Source organism: Muscardinus avellanarius (genome assembly GCF_963383645.1).
Source record: "Muscardinus avellanarius genome assembly, chromosome: 1".
Taxonomy (NCBI): domain Eukaryota; kingdom Metazoa; phylum Chordata; class Mammalia; order Rodentia; family Gliridae; genus Muscardinus; species Muscardinus avellanarius.
Window position 1 is genome coordinate 218,236,764 of NC_137786.1, and position 12,565 is coordinate 218,249,328.

Here is a 12,565-nt window from a genome sequence, read left to right on the forward strand (position 1 = left end):
AGAGAGAGAGAGAGAGATCAGGAGATGGCCGAGGGTGGCCCTGGTGGCGAGCTGAGCTGCTGTGGTGGGGTCCTGGGGTGGATGTGTGGGTGGGACAGCAGGCTGGTCTCTTGCCCTCTTGGCGGCATCTCTGTGGGACCCAGTGGTGGTGGCTGGGGATGTGGGTCTGGGTGGGGAGGGAAGCGGGGCCTCTGCTGGACCTTGAGCCCGTGGCACCGTGGACCCGGGGCTCTGTGGGCGTTTGTAGCCCACCACCTGTGGGGCTGGCGGGTGGAGGGGTGGTGCAGCGAGGGAGGGGGTTTGCTGCAGTCCAACTCTGAGTGCTTCTGAGCAAATGAGGAGGAGCTGGCCAAAGGCGGGTGGTCACGACGGGGTCTCGGGCAGCCTTCCCTTCTGGTGGCCTCGCTGCCCACATGTGCTCTTTGGAGAAGCCAGGTCAGCCGAGCTGGGTTGAGCCTTCCCAGAGCACGGAGGGGTCATCCTCTCATTCACTGGGGTGTCTGCTCCCACTGCCCCTCTGTCGGCAGGTGCAGAAGCAGGGATAAAGGGCAGACAGACCCGCCTTGCGGCCTGAGGGCAGAGCCCACCCTCCCACCTCCTGACAGGTGCTCTGGCAGCCCCGACAGTGGCCCCGCGGAGGGGGTCGATGCCCCCACAGCCTTCTCCCCACCACCAGGTCCTGGTCAGCGCAGCCATTCCCCAAATACTGAGCATGGTGTGGACTCAGACCTGCGCAGGCCCTGGGGCAGGCAGCCCGGGCCTCCCAGGCTCACACTGTCACCCAGAAGTGACTTTTCTATTGAGTTGTTGCATGGAGTCACAGGCAGTGTGCTGTGTGGGCCAGGTCGGGGAGGAGGGGGCCAGGACTTGGTTTGGGGGCAGCTGGGCCACAACCCTGCCGGGTCTCTACCCCGCCATTCTAGTCCGGTTCCCAGCAAGCGGGAGAGTATGAGCATCCAGCTCCGCGGCCCCACGCTGCTGCGTTCAAGGCTCCAGGAACTTTGGCTCCAGACCCGAGCCCACATTGCTCTTCCTCACGCCCCTGAGCTTTCTCCTGAGGCCAGGAAGGAGAGTCCTCATCTGAACCACCTTAGCCATCGCCTGGCACCCCAGTTTCTGACTGAATGGTGGGGATGAGCGTGGGCCTGGACGCGTGTAAAGCTCTCCGTAGTGATTCTGATGTGCCACTCAGGTTGCAAAGCTCTGCTCTGTTCTGGTCTTTACGACACATTCGTCAAACGGTGGCTCAGAACAGGGCAAAGTCTTGCCCAGGCTGGTGCAGTAGCAGGACAAGAACTAGAAGCCATGACTCTGGACTTCTGGGCCACAGTCCTTTCTATTGGGCGCAGGGACCAGACAAAGCCTGACTCCCTGGGCCGTGGGTGGGCACTGGTGGGCCCTGTCCTGGTCTGAGATGGCGCTGGTGCTCCGTCCCAGCGGGCAGGCCTCAGCTAAGATGTAGTCATGTAGGTGTGTGCTATGCTTCTATGCGGACAGCTCTTTCTGATTTGTAGACACTTTGTTGCGCTGTCACAGCCCAGGGGGTTGGGGACGATTTGATGGATTCAGTTTCTTTACAAAAGAAAGCAGCGGGCAGGAAGGAGATGGGCACTCAGGTTTTGAGCACTGGCCTCGTGGCTACTCTGCCTGTGCGGTGTGTGTTGATTGTTAGCCAGGGCCTGTTTTGTGCCCACAGTTTTGAGTGGGTGGTTGTGGGGTGAAAGTAAAAGCCAAGGATGCTAAGACAGGCGTGGTGGTGCACGCGTGTAATCCCCGTGCTTGGGAGGCTGAGACAGGAGGATCTCGCAGGTTTGAAGCCAGCCTCAGCTACTTAGTGAGGCTCTCAGCAACTTAGTGAGACCCTGTTTCCAAATAAAATAGAAAATAGGTCTTGGAGTATAGCCCAGAGGTAGAAAGCCCCTGGGTTCTACCCCCCAGTAACACACACACACACACACACACACACACACACACACACACACAGCCAAGGATGCTGATAAACACTCTACATTGCAAGATTTTCCCTTCTCCCACAAGGAATTTCCCAGCCCCAAAAGCAATGGGATGATGGAGAGACCTGCATGTATTTCTTCCGGCAACCCTAGGAAGGGGCCCTGGATTAATCCCCCTAGTTTTACCAAGGCCCTGAGGCCCCAAGGAGACTCAGCCTCTGTCCCAGGTCTGTCTGTGTGCAAGGCCTGTGTCTGGTCCTTGCCTCCATCCTCTCCCTGACTTCTGGGCTCTGGTGTTTGGGGTAAGGACAGGAAGGGCGGAGGCTCTTGGTGCCCCTGACCTCCCATGTGGTTTTGGAAGCAGAGGAGTGACTTGGACTCTGCTCCTCTGTGCCTCTGTGTTCTCTCTTGGATGGACTTCTTGACCCTTGTAGCACCAGTTAAAGGGTGGACAGCACCATGATGTGGAAAAGTGGGGTTACAAAGCCAGGGCCAGTGTCAGGTCAGATGGAACAGGGCACTGCTCCGGGTGCCCCTGGCCGCCCCATGGCAGTGGAGCCCAAGGCCACTCCTGGGGTCCATCAGAGTGGAACTTACCTCCTGATGGTTGCTCCTGGGCTCCTCAGATTCTTCCAAAGAAGCTGCAACAGCCATCCCCAAAGGAGCTGCTGCTGGGGTATCTATGGGCGGGGGCCTGCTCCGCACATGCCTTGTCAGGGACCTGGGGGGCAGGTGGGGAGGGGATGTGAGCCACAGCGACGGGCATAAGCTTTCTGTGACCACATCCCAAAGATGGGCACCACCAGCTGAGGCCTCCCGCCACCCCATTCCCCCACTGTGTGGCTGTCTGACATCTGTCTGTAGAGCGGGATCTAATGCCTGCCCTGGCGGGCATCCTTATTCCTTCTTAGGGCATGAGAGTGCGTTTGCATCCTATGCCTTTCCTTCCTTAGCACCAACCCCGAGAGGTTGGTGGGGTTGTGATTCCCACTCGGGATGGGGAGAGCGAGGCAGGAAGGTTAAATGAACTGGATCCGCCCCAGCGCTCGCTGCTGGTAAACGGTAAGGCCCAGCCTACAGCTCGGGCACCACGGCGCCCCACCCGCCTGACCACTCTCCTCCCCGCCCTCCCTTCTGAGGAGAGGTGGAAGGGGCCTCTCAGTCGGAGGGTTTGCGGGGCTGGGTTGCCCCAGGTACCTCCTGGCTCCCTGGCTGGGGGCCAGCGATTAGGAAGGAGGAGGACCACCTGCCCTGACAGTCATTTACCCAATTGTGCTTTGTGGGATATTCAACCCAAGGAACATGGCGCCCCTGGCAGAGCGTAAGAGGAAGCCCAAGTTCTCCAAGGAGGAGCTGGACATTCTGGTCACCGAGGTGACCCGCCACGAAGCGGTTCTCTTTGGGAGGGAGACCTTGCGGCTGTCCCATGCCGACAGGGACAAGATTTGGGAAGGCATAGCTCGGAAAATCACCTCCGTCAGCCAGGTGCCCCGCTCCATCAAGGACATTAAGCACAGATGGGACGACATGAAGCGGAGGGCCAAGGACAAGCTGGCCTTCATGCAGCAGTCCCTGTCGAGCCCCGGTGCTGGGGGCCGGGGGCCCACTATCATGCTTACTGCCCATGAGAGGGCCATCGAGTCGGCGCTGCGCACGGCCCGATCAGGGCACAGCTTCCCCAGGGCAGAACTGGACGTCACCGACAGCCCTTCGACCAGCTGTGAGTATCGCCTGCCTCTGCGGCCGCTGGCCAGGCGCTTGCTCACCGCGTCCCGTCCCCTCGCCTCGCCTGCCCCTCCCTGCTTTGGCCACTCTCCCCAGATCCCCCCTTTCTCCCTCTCCTCCTGTGCCTTCATCCTACAATATTTACTGATGCCGGGAGCCAAGAGGGGAGGTTTGTGTCTAAAACACACAGGCCCTTCCGCCAGGGAGTTCCCGGACCCATGGGAAGAAACCAACTTGAGCTAGATAGTGAAGGAGCCGGCGCTGACCGCTGGCCGCTGACTGCTGACCGCGGGCAGGAGCCCGAGCACCGGGCCCCAGCGGCCGAGGCACTTGCTCACAGCGGCCGGCCCGCGCCTGCCCCTCTCTGCTCCCCCCCCACCTTCATTTGGTTCATTCTGCATAGTTTCAGACCAGGGCCCTGCACTTCATTTTGCATGTGGCCTTGCAAATGCTCCAGCAGCCCTGCCTGAGAGCCAGAGGCCCCTGAGGGGTGACACAGGATCCAGGGAGCCGCGAAGAGTTAACCAGGCCTGGTGTGAGGCGCGGGAGAGGGGAGGGAGGCAGAGCGTGCAGCAAGAACGGCATGTACAGAGGCCGGCAGCGAGGCACTTGGCACGTCCCAGGGACATCGGCAAGCCCCAGGGGCTGCCTGGCCAGTGGGCCGGCCACGGCAAGATCCCTTCCTTTCTCTGTGCCCAGGCCACTTGCTTGGTTTCTGTATTATTTCTGTACCCCATCTTCTGCCCTGGGCTTCCCTCCCCCTTTCTCTGGTTCTCCTCTTTTTGTTTCCCCTGAGGCTAAGCCCCTCTTGGCCCTCCTGGCCCACCTGCCCCTCCTCTCTGCCTCTGTTTTTCCTGCCACCCCCTCCTCCCTGCCTTTCCCCTCTGTTTTCCGTGTGTCCAATGGACTTGGGGCTCTTTCTAGACAGGGTTGTCAGTGAGCAATCGGGGCTCCACGCCTTTCCCTTTCCCAGAGTCTGCCCGCCCTTTAGCCTCAGTCCCCATTGGAGGTGGGAAACAGGCCCAGGGGCCCAGCAGGGTGGGGGGATTTCGCAGGCCCTGCCGCCTTTCCCAGCCCCTTTCCCTGGATCTGTTTATTTCCTGTCTGGCCAGGCTCCTGACAGGTGGGATTCACAGGTTCTTTGACTGGAAAGGAACAGACCATCTAGTCTAACTTCCTTGTTACCTGCACAAGGAAACTAATCTCCAGAAATGGAGGCGGTACCGAGGTCAGTTCAGAACCAGGACTCAAGCCCAGGTCCACCAGCTCCGTGTGAAACAGGGTTTCCCAAAGCCTCAGGCTGATTCCACCCAATTATGAAAAAAAGAAGGGGCCTGGAATCCAGTGAAGCCCCTTCCCTGGATCTGGCCCCGCCCACACCAAAGGCAACCTGGGCTGGCGGGCATGCATCCTCCCCTCCCCCAGGCCTGCGGTGAGCTCCATCAGGGGCTGTGGTGGCAGAAGGCCTTTCAAGGGAGGGGACAGCATGCCACATGGGCCTCCTTCTTTCCAGCCCTCTCTGGGATCCTGGGTGATGGCTGCTCCTACCAAGCAGGATCAGGAAAGACATCAGGGTCTCACTGTGCGTCAGGCCTCAGTGAGACCCTGGGATGCCGCGGGGCTGGCTCTGAGTCCAGCCGTGGCAGGGGAGGGCTGCCTGACGGTGGAGATTGCTTGCCACGTTTTTATTCTGCCATGAAACTCATCAGTCCATGGCCGCAGTCACCTGAGAGCTGAGACCACCTGTGAAGGGCTGGGCCCCCACCTGGGCCCTGCAGCAAGCGGCAGCCTGTCTGACAACCCCAGCATGATGGAGCCTCGTGGGCAGGGGAATGGTGGCTTGACTTGGCAGCTCACCTTGGAGGACAAGGGCTCTCAGGGCTGGTGGCTTGTTCCGCAAAGTCCTTTGCCATCCCTGCCTGCCCTTCTCCAGCCCATGAGGCCCTCTGCAGTGATTTAAAGCTGCAGGCTCCAGCAAGGCCACAAGGTGGCCCCAAGCAACTCAGAAATGGCCTCAGGGTATCGGTGCTCACACCAGAGCATCCCAGTGCCTCCTGTCAGCTCTGCAGAGTGCCTGCAGTCTGTGATCTCTCTCTCTCTCTCTCTCTCTCTCTCTCTCTCTCTCTCTCTCTCTCTCTCCTCCCTCTCCCTCCCTCTCTCCCTCCCTCCCCCCTCCTTCTTTCTCCTTCCCTCTCCCTTTCATTTCCTTGGTACTGGTATTGAACCTGGTGGCATCCTACCTTTGAGCTATACTCCTACTCTCCCCAGCCCTTTTTATTTTTTATTTTTTTTAATTTTGAAACAGGGCCTCACTAAGTTGCTGAGGCTGGCTTTAATCTACGGTCCTCCTGTCTCAGCCTCTCAAGCACTAAGGTTACAGCCATGCACTACCACTCCTGACTTGTGAATTTACTTATTTAACAAGATGGCTGGACAGCCATGGGGGTGGGTAGGTAGGTAGACAGAGCAGTCAGAATCATTACTTTGCAGAAAATGAATGGCAGAGGCCTGAGGGACGCAGTGGTAGTCAGGGAGTCAACAGGCTGTAACCAAGACAGGTGTTTCCAGCTCCCCTGGCCGGGCCCTTTCCCTAGAAAGTGGCTATTTCCATGGGCAGAAGGGGGCCTGCTCATGTTCACCCTTCTCCCGGGGTGCCTGGCCTATGTGTCTCACTGATTTGGGGAGCAGGCCTTTCCTCTTTGGGGGGTGCCAGTCTAACCCAAGGGTGGCAGGGCAGGGGGTGCCAGGGTGTTTTCCCGGATGGGTCCACGCCCTGGGCTGTCCTTTCTCCCTGATGTAATCATTGTCCTTTTCTGCTTCTCTCCCCCAAGATGATGAAGATGAGGAGGTGCCCGGGCCCTCGCGGCAGCCTCTCCGGGTGCCCCTGCAGCGGCCTCCGGAGGACGAGGCCCACCTGGCCAGGCCCGCCCTGCTCTGCTCCTCCTCCTCCTCAGACCAGTCAGAGCCAGCAGGCCCCAAGCCTGAGGCCCTGCCCCGTCCCTCGCCCCAGGCCTCCTGCAGGACCCCGCGGCCGCACCCCAGCTCGCCTGCCCCAGGCCTCGACTGGCAGCTCCTCCACATCCACACCCAGCAGACCGAGGCACTCCAGCAGCTCTGCCAGCAGCTGGTGACCGTGCACCAGGACATGGCCAGCAGCATGCACGCCATTGGCCAGGCCGTGGCCGAGCTGACCAGCCGCGTCAGCCAGATGTGCCAGACGCTGACAGAGATCCGGGATGGGGTTCAGGCATCTCAGAGGGGGCCGGAGGGAGCAGCCCCCGTGGGCTCCACCCCCCAGGCCCAGGCGCCCCCGCCAGATCCCCAGCAAGCTCCCCCGGCACCAGCCCCCGCACGGACTACCAGGTCTCGCAAGAGAAAGCACAATCTCTAACCGGCCCATCTGTGCTGGGAGGAAGAGAGATGGGGTTGGCGTCTGCCCTCGAGACAGAGGCCGGCCTCTGGGGTCCAGGGTCGGGACCTGTGACCCTTGTAGGGCCCGGGGGCACTGCCGCCTGCTTGCCCTGGCCCAGAGCAGGTGGCTGCCTCTGCTCTCACGGAGCATGTGTTCGGCCCTCTCCCTCGTCTTTGGCGGATGCTCAAGATGAAAGAAAAGCTCCCTGCTTGATGCCTGCTTGGCCTGGAGGGTCCTCCCCTCGGTCTGTACCCCATGGCGGTGCGCCTTGCGGGGAAGAGGTAAAAGAGAGGGGAGACCTGAATGGACACCGCCTCTGATCTTGGGGCTGCTGAGTCCACCTCTGGACCTTTGGGGCCCGGTCCGCTGCTTCCCAGCGGGCATGGCTAGAGGCCAGGTGGAATGGCTCAGCCCTTCAAGGAGGGCCTGTCCGCCCTCCCGGCTCTATGCCCCCGGTGGTGCCCCCGCCTTGGCCGTCCGCTCACCCTCGTGCAGTGCGCGTGCTCAGCTGCTGTGCTTGCCTTTTGCGGGGTGGGGAGAAGAACGGGATGGAGTCAGGAGGGAGACCATCGGACATGCTTTCCCTGCACTTGCAGATACGGTGTGATCTCAGGGGTGCTCAGCACGGCCGAGAGGCAGCTCAGCTGGGTGTTATTAGCATCATCTGCGTTTCATAGGTGACAAGTGGTGGGGGAGGGGTCTGGGACTGTGGCTTTTTCCAGCTCTGGTGTTCAGGGGCCAGGTCTGGAGTCATGGGAGCAGGGGTCTTACTCCCTGCTGGCCTATGGCCCCCACGTCTCTGTCCTTGCCTCAGCTCTTCTGGGTGGAAGTAGGGGACACGGCATTTAGGTGCATCTGGCACCCCACCCTGGTCCTAAGAATCGTAGCCAGCCACTGGGGAGAGGCAGAGTCCAGTCTCGGAGCCAGAAGACAACCCCTCCTCTGGCTTCCAAAGGAACCCATTCCATGTCCCAGCATGCCTTGCCTCCGCTTGCTTGGGCTGCATTTGCACTAGCGATACACGTCTCTGGCTTCGTGTTTCCTTTTGAGGTGTGGGGAGAGAGCTGGGTTCTTAGGGCTAGGAAGGGAGGTGGCAGGGGACAGGTGACGCTCAGCTCTGTCTTCTTTGCTGCCCAGCCTGAGGCTGATCCCAGCAGATCTTTCCTGCCCCAGCCCTCCACCCTCTCATCCTGCTCCCTAGAGCTGCAGTGGGGCTGGGAGGCTTGCTATACCAGGTGCCTGCCCAGGCTATTTCTGGAGTGCTGCTTATAAACCTAGACCAAGCTTTGTCCCGGGCAGGGAGACTGGCGGGCACTTGCCATGTCCCTGTGCCTTTGGCCCTGTCCCCCTGCTCTGTGGTTCTCTGGGGGTTCCCACCCCCTGAGCTGACCACTCTTCTGCCCATCAGCCCCCTGGCTTGATTACTGCCTGGAATTGCCCTGCCCTCGTATGCTGGAATCAAAGATTGCCTTCCAGAGTATTTTTGTTAAGATGGCAATAAAAAGAAATCGATCTCACACTTTGAACACACCCAGGCTCCAGATCTTTCTTTGGTGTGTACTCTCTTTCTTTGCTTCCTGTGGAAACCTCAAGGCTCCCCAAGCAGAGGTTAGGGGATTCTGGAAACCCATGCAGGCCAGAAGAGCGCCAGCGGCCCTTGTAGCTCCCTGGTGCCCGTGCCCAGCCCCGTGCTGGCCCTCAGAGGAAAGCAAGGGCCACGTGGCCAGAGGGAAGCCGAGCATCCTCTCTCACACGAGGTCGTACTTCATCCCTCAGCACATCGAGAGTGAGACGGTGCGAAATAAATCTGAGCTTATGTTTCCTAGAAGCAGGTTAGGGTTCCCAGAGGACCAGGGCTGTCCATTTGCCAGCGTACTACCCGGCTAACCCAACACACAAACCTTTTCTGGACATGTCCCTACTGATCTTGGTGTCTGTTTATTACAGGCGAGGCCCTGCCAGCCCAGATCTGAAGCTTCTCACAGTGACTGAAGGGGCTTCCTTGGTGCCCAGGGAGTGTCCTCAGCAGAGCGGGGCCTCCTCCTGTCCATTGCCCTGGTTTGCCACCAGCCACAGAGAGAGCTTCTCCCAGCAGGAATCCCCTTTCTAAAAGGTTCTAACCTACCTTAGGCTTTGGAACGCAGGCCAGCCCCTGCGGATTTGGGCCAAAAAGCATAGGCACAGAAGTCAAGACTATCCAACTTCCAGGAGATGAAAAGTGGTCGTGACACCGCACCCCAAGTCACCCTCCCCCCCGAGGTCAATGTGACTGGCTGGCTTCTCCCTCTGACCCTAGGTCAGGAAGGGCCAAGCTGTAAGCTGTAAGCCTGAAGTGGAAGCAGAGCAAAGGGACAGGGGGTGAAGAGTGTCATCTGTTTGGGATGGAAAAGATTTCCATTTCTGTGTCTTGGCTGCAGTGGGGATAATGAGGCTTGCTCATGGATTCAGGAAGAGGAAATGGGCCAGGGCATGGAAATGGATGGGAAGGGTCAAAGGGAGCCTCCAGTCCTCCAGAAGCCGGCCGGCTAGCATGCTCTCCCAGGCGTGGGGAGTACCCGCTGGGTGAAGGCATCGCCCAAAGCCCCTCCTAGCCAGGAGACCTAAGGCCTGTAAGAAGGTGGAGCCCCACCTCTCCTCCATTCCTGCCTCCCTGATCCAGCTCTGATCCAGGCATCTTCCTTTCCCCTGGAAAACAGTAGGGCTGAGTCTGGCCTTCGCCCATTTTCTGCAACCAAGTGGATGTCTCCTTGGGTTATTGTCTTTATCAAGTCGAAACTGGTAGTCATTTCCTGACCCAGGTAGAAAATAGGGTATGTTTGCTAAGACACATCAGGTGAGGTCTGAGAATTGTCTCTGTGCTCATCCATCCAGTACCTATGAGCAGGAAGGAGGCTGGAATAAAAACAATTCGCTGTCCTCACAAAAGATCCAGCCCAGAACCCTGTCTTCTCCCCCACTGCTACCCAGCCCCTCAGCTGCTTCAGAGATGGAGGTGGGATTTGAACTGCTAGCCAAGGGAGCACCAGACCTTGTTAAGCTGCTCAGCCATGCTGAAGAGAAAGACACTGGCTCCCGGGGAAGCTCTTGCTTACCTGCAGCCACGTGATGGACCAGGTGTGGCCCTTCGTACAGGGGCTATCACCAACGCGGGCGGCGGCCCCTGAGAATGGATCGTGGTTAGGCATCACCACCAAATACTGACGGGGAGACTAGTTAAGACAGAGGTGATGGGTATTGGGACTTAACCGGCTCTATTTCGCTTTGCCTCAAAAGTTACACTGCATAGACATTTGTTCTTGGCAGGCAAATGGATTTTGTAGCTCACTGAGAGTTGCTATATATATATATATATATATATATATATATATATATATATATATATCTTTATTTCAAATGCCAAGTTTTAACACAACCAAATATAAGAGTCTGTACACATTTTGACCTGCCTTTGAAAATACTTTGTGATATCCGCAAAGACCTAGGGTGCTCTTTCTAAAGAACGATTCTTGTTGGCTAGAAAAGTACCCAGGGGTAGAAGGAGAAAATCACTTGAATCTTTCTAAGACTTTTTGACACTCTAGACGTTGAGTAAATAGATCCCCGATGGTAATGTGTTCCCGAGTGATCATTTCCTTTTCAAGTTGAGTGATGGGTAAATAACTCCAGCTCTGAGAGCTGGAAGCGGTGTAGAAGCCAACGGAAGGAGTAAAGGAGCCAGTCTTCTCCTTCTGCGTGCTCTGTGATCCCATGACTCTTTGGAGAACAAAGGTGAATGGAGTGAACTGGGAGCAGGAATGTTTGGTGCTACCTCACTGGGGTTCTGCACTATCCACCAGGCTGGGTATTTCTGGATGTCAAACCCTGGAAAATAATGTAGACATTCAGAAAAATTCTCCGGTATGAAGACAAGGCCAATTCTGTAGCTGGAGAGTTAGGACTGGGACGTGGTAACAGAGAGGACTTCTGCCGGCCCAGGCTTCTCTTTCCTTTTCTGTAAGTTCTTGGCTAATGCCCTCAAGGCTGGGTGCATAGAAATAATTGCTTTCACTGCACGGGGAGGTCAGATTCATAGAACATGATTCTCTGAGGCTAAGATCTGGGACAAGATGCAAGTTCTGGGGATCTCAGCACCAGAAATCCTGCTCCCAGGGTAGAACCTGCCACTTGCTGCCCTCTGAGAAGCCGAGCATCCAAAGCCAGTGTTTTCCTTCCCATCTGCCTGTTCTTAGTTCCTCTGGGGTCCATGGCACATTTTTCTGACAGTATGGATGGCTTTGGGGATCCCAGTGGACCCCTTTATAAGGCAACAGCCTCCTCCTTGTCTGTGCTGAGTAGATTCTGCAGGGGCCTCTTTCCAATAAGGGCAGGACAGGTTTGAGGACGCTGGCCCAGTCCTGGGGGTGTCCCCCGTCTAGATCCTCGGTGCTACTGGCCACTCTGACTATCACTGTGACCTCATCCTGGAATTGATATTTGTGTGTTTCTCTTCTTTTTGTGTGTGAGAGAGAGAAATAGCAAAACATGGTTATTAAGATGACCTGGAAAGTACAGAAAATTACAAAGAAGATCCATCCGTAATGGATAATAACTGTAAAACACTGTATCTCTCCTCCAAGCGGTAGCGAAGGTGGTTTGTAAAGTGTGATGGAAAGCACGGGGTGAATGGCTTTTGCCTCGTTACTCTCGTCCACGCTGTTTACCATATCACGCGTAACGGTCCATCATGCAAGACGTTCCATCGTGTACCAAGCCGCGTGGGTGCTGGGCTCTGGCACCTTTATAAATACTGAAGCAGCCAGCGGGGTGGGAGGCGGGGTTGGCATGGCGGCTCCACGTCTTCCTGCTCCGGCTGCCAGTTTGTTTCCCAGAGGGCCGTGCCAGTTTATTCTGCAACGTCAGTGCGGGAGATGTCTTTCAGACCACCATTAGCAGCATGAATAGTATCGCTGAAAAACGTCTGCGCCAGCGAGACCGTGTCCGCCCTGGGCTCCTTTCCTAATGGATGATGCTGAGTACTTTTCACGTATCTCTTGGCCACTTAAAGTCTTTCTGCGAATCACTGTTTCCCATGGACTCTTTCAAACATCATTCCCCGGGCTCTGCCAGTCAGACTTCTGAGTTCTTCCCTGACTTTTGAGCAGAACCATAGCACGCGGGGCAAAAGGGTTAGCTTCAACTACCAACTTCTTAGATGCTCACGTGGCATGGACCCTAGAACTCCAAATAATCCCCTGTGGCCCTTTGCCACTCAGCCTCACCCCACCTTTTGGAGATGGGTCGGGTGGCAGGTTGGACGGCAGAAATGTCATTTTAGGAACACTGGATGGGGGCGATGCATAGATTATGAGTTTGACAGAACGTGTTGGGTTATCTGGACACTGTTGAGGAGTCGGTACTTTATACGCCCACCTAGGAACCATGGCTCATGAGTGATATTGGGGAAAGCTTGGGCTGCGAAGCTGGATCTCCCCTTTTT

At 57.3% G+C, this 12,565-nt stretch overlaps 1 protein-coding gene across 2 annotated transcripts in view; it reads left to right on the forward strand.

Moving 5' to 3' along the window:
- PRDM11 (PR/SET domain 11) overlaps positions 1 to 12,565 on the forward strand; it is a gene marked incomplete at both ends in the record, with an annotated part of 46,129 nt that overhangs the window by 24,956 nt on the left and 8,608 nt on the right. The window lies entirely within an intron of this gene.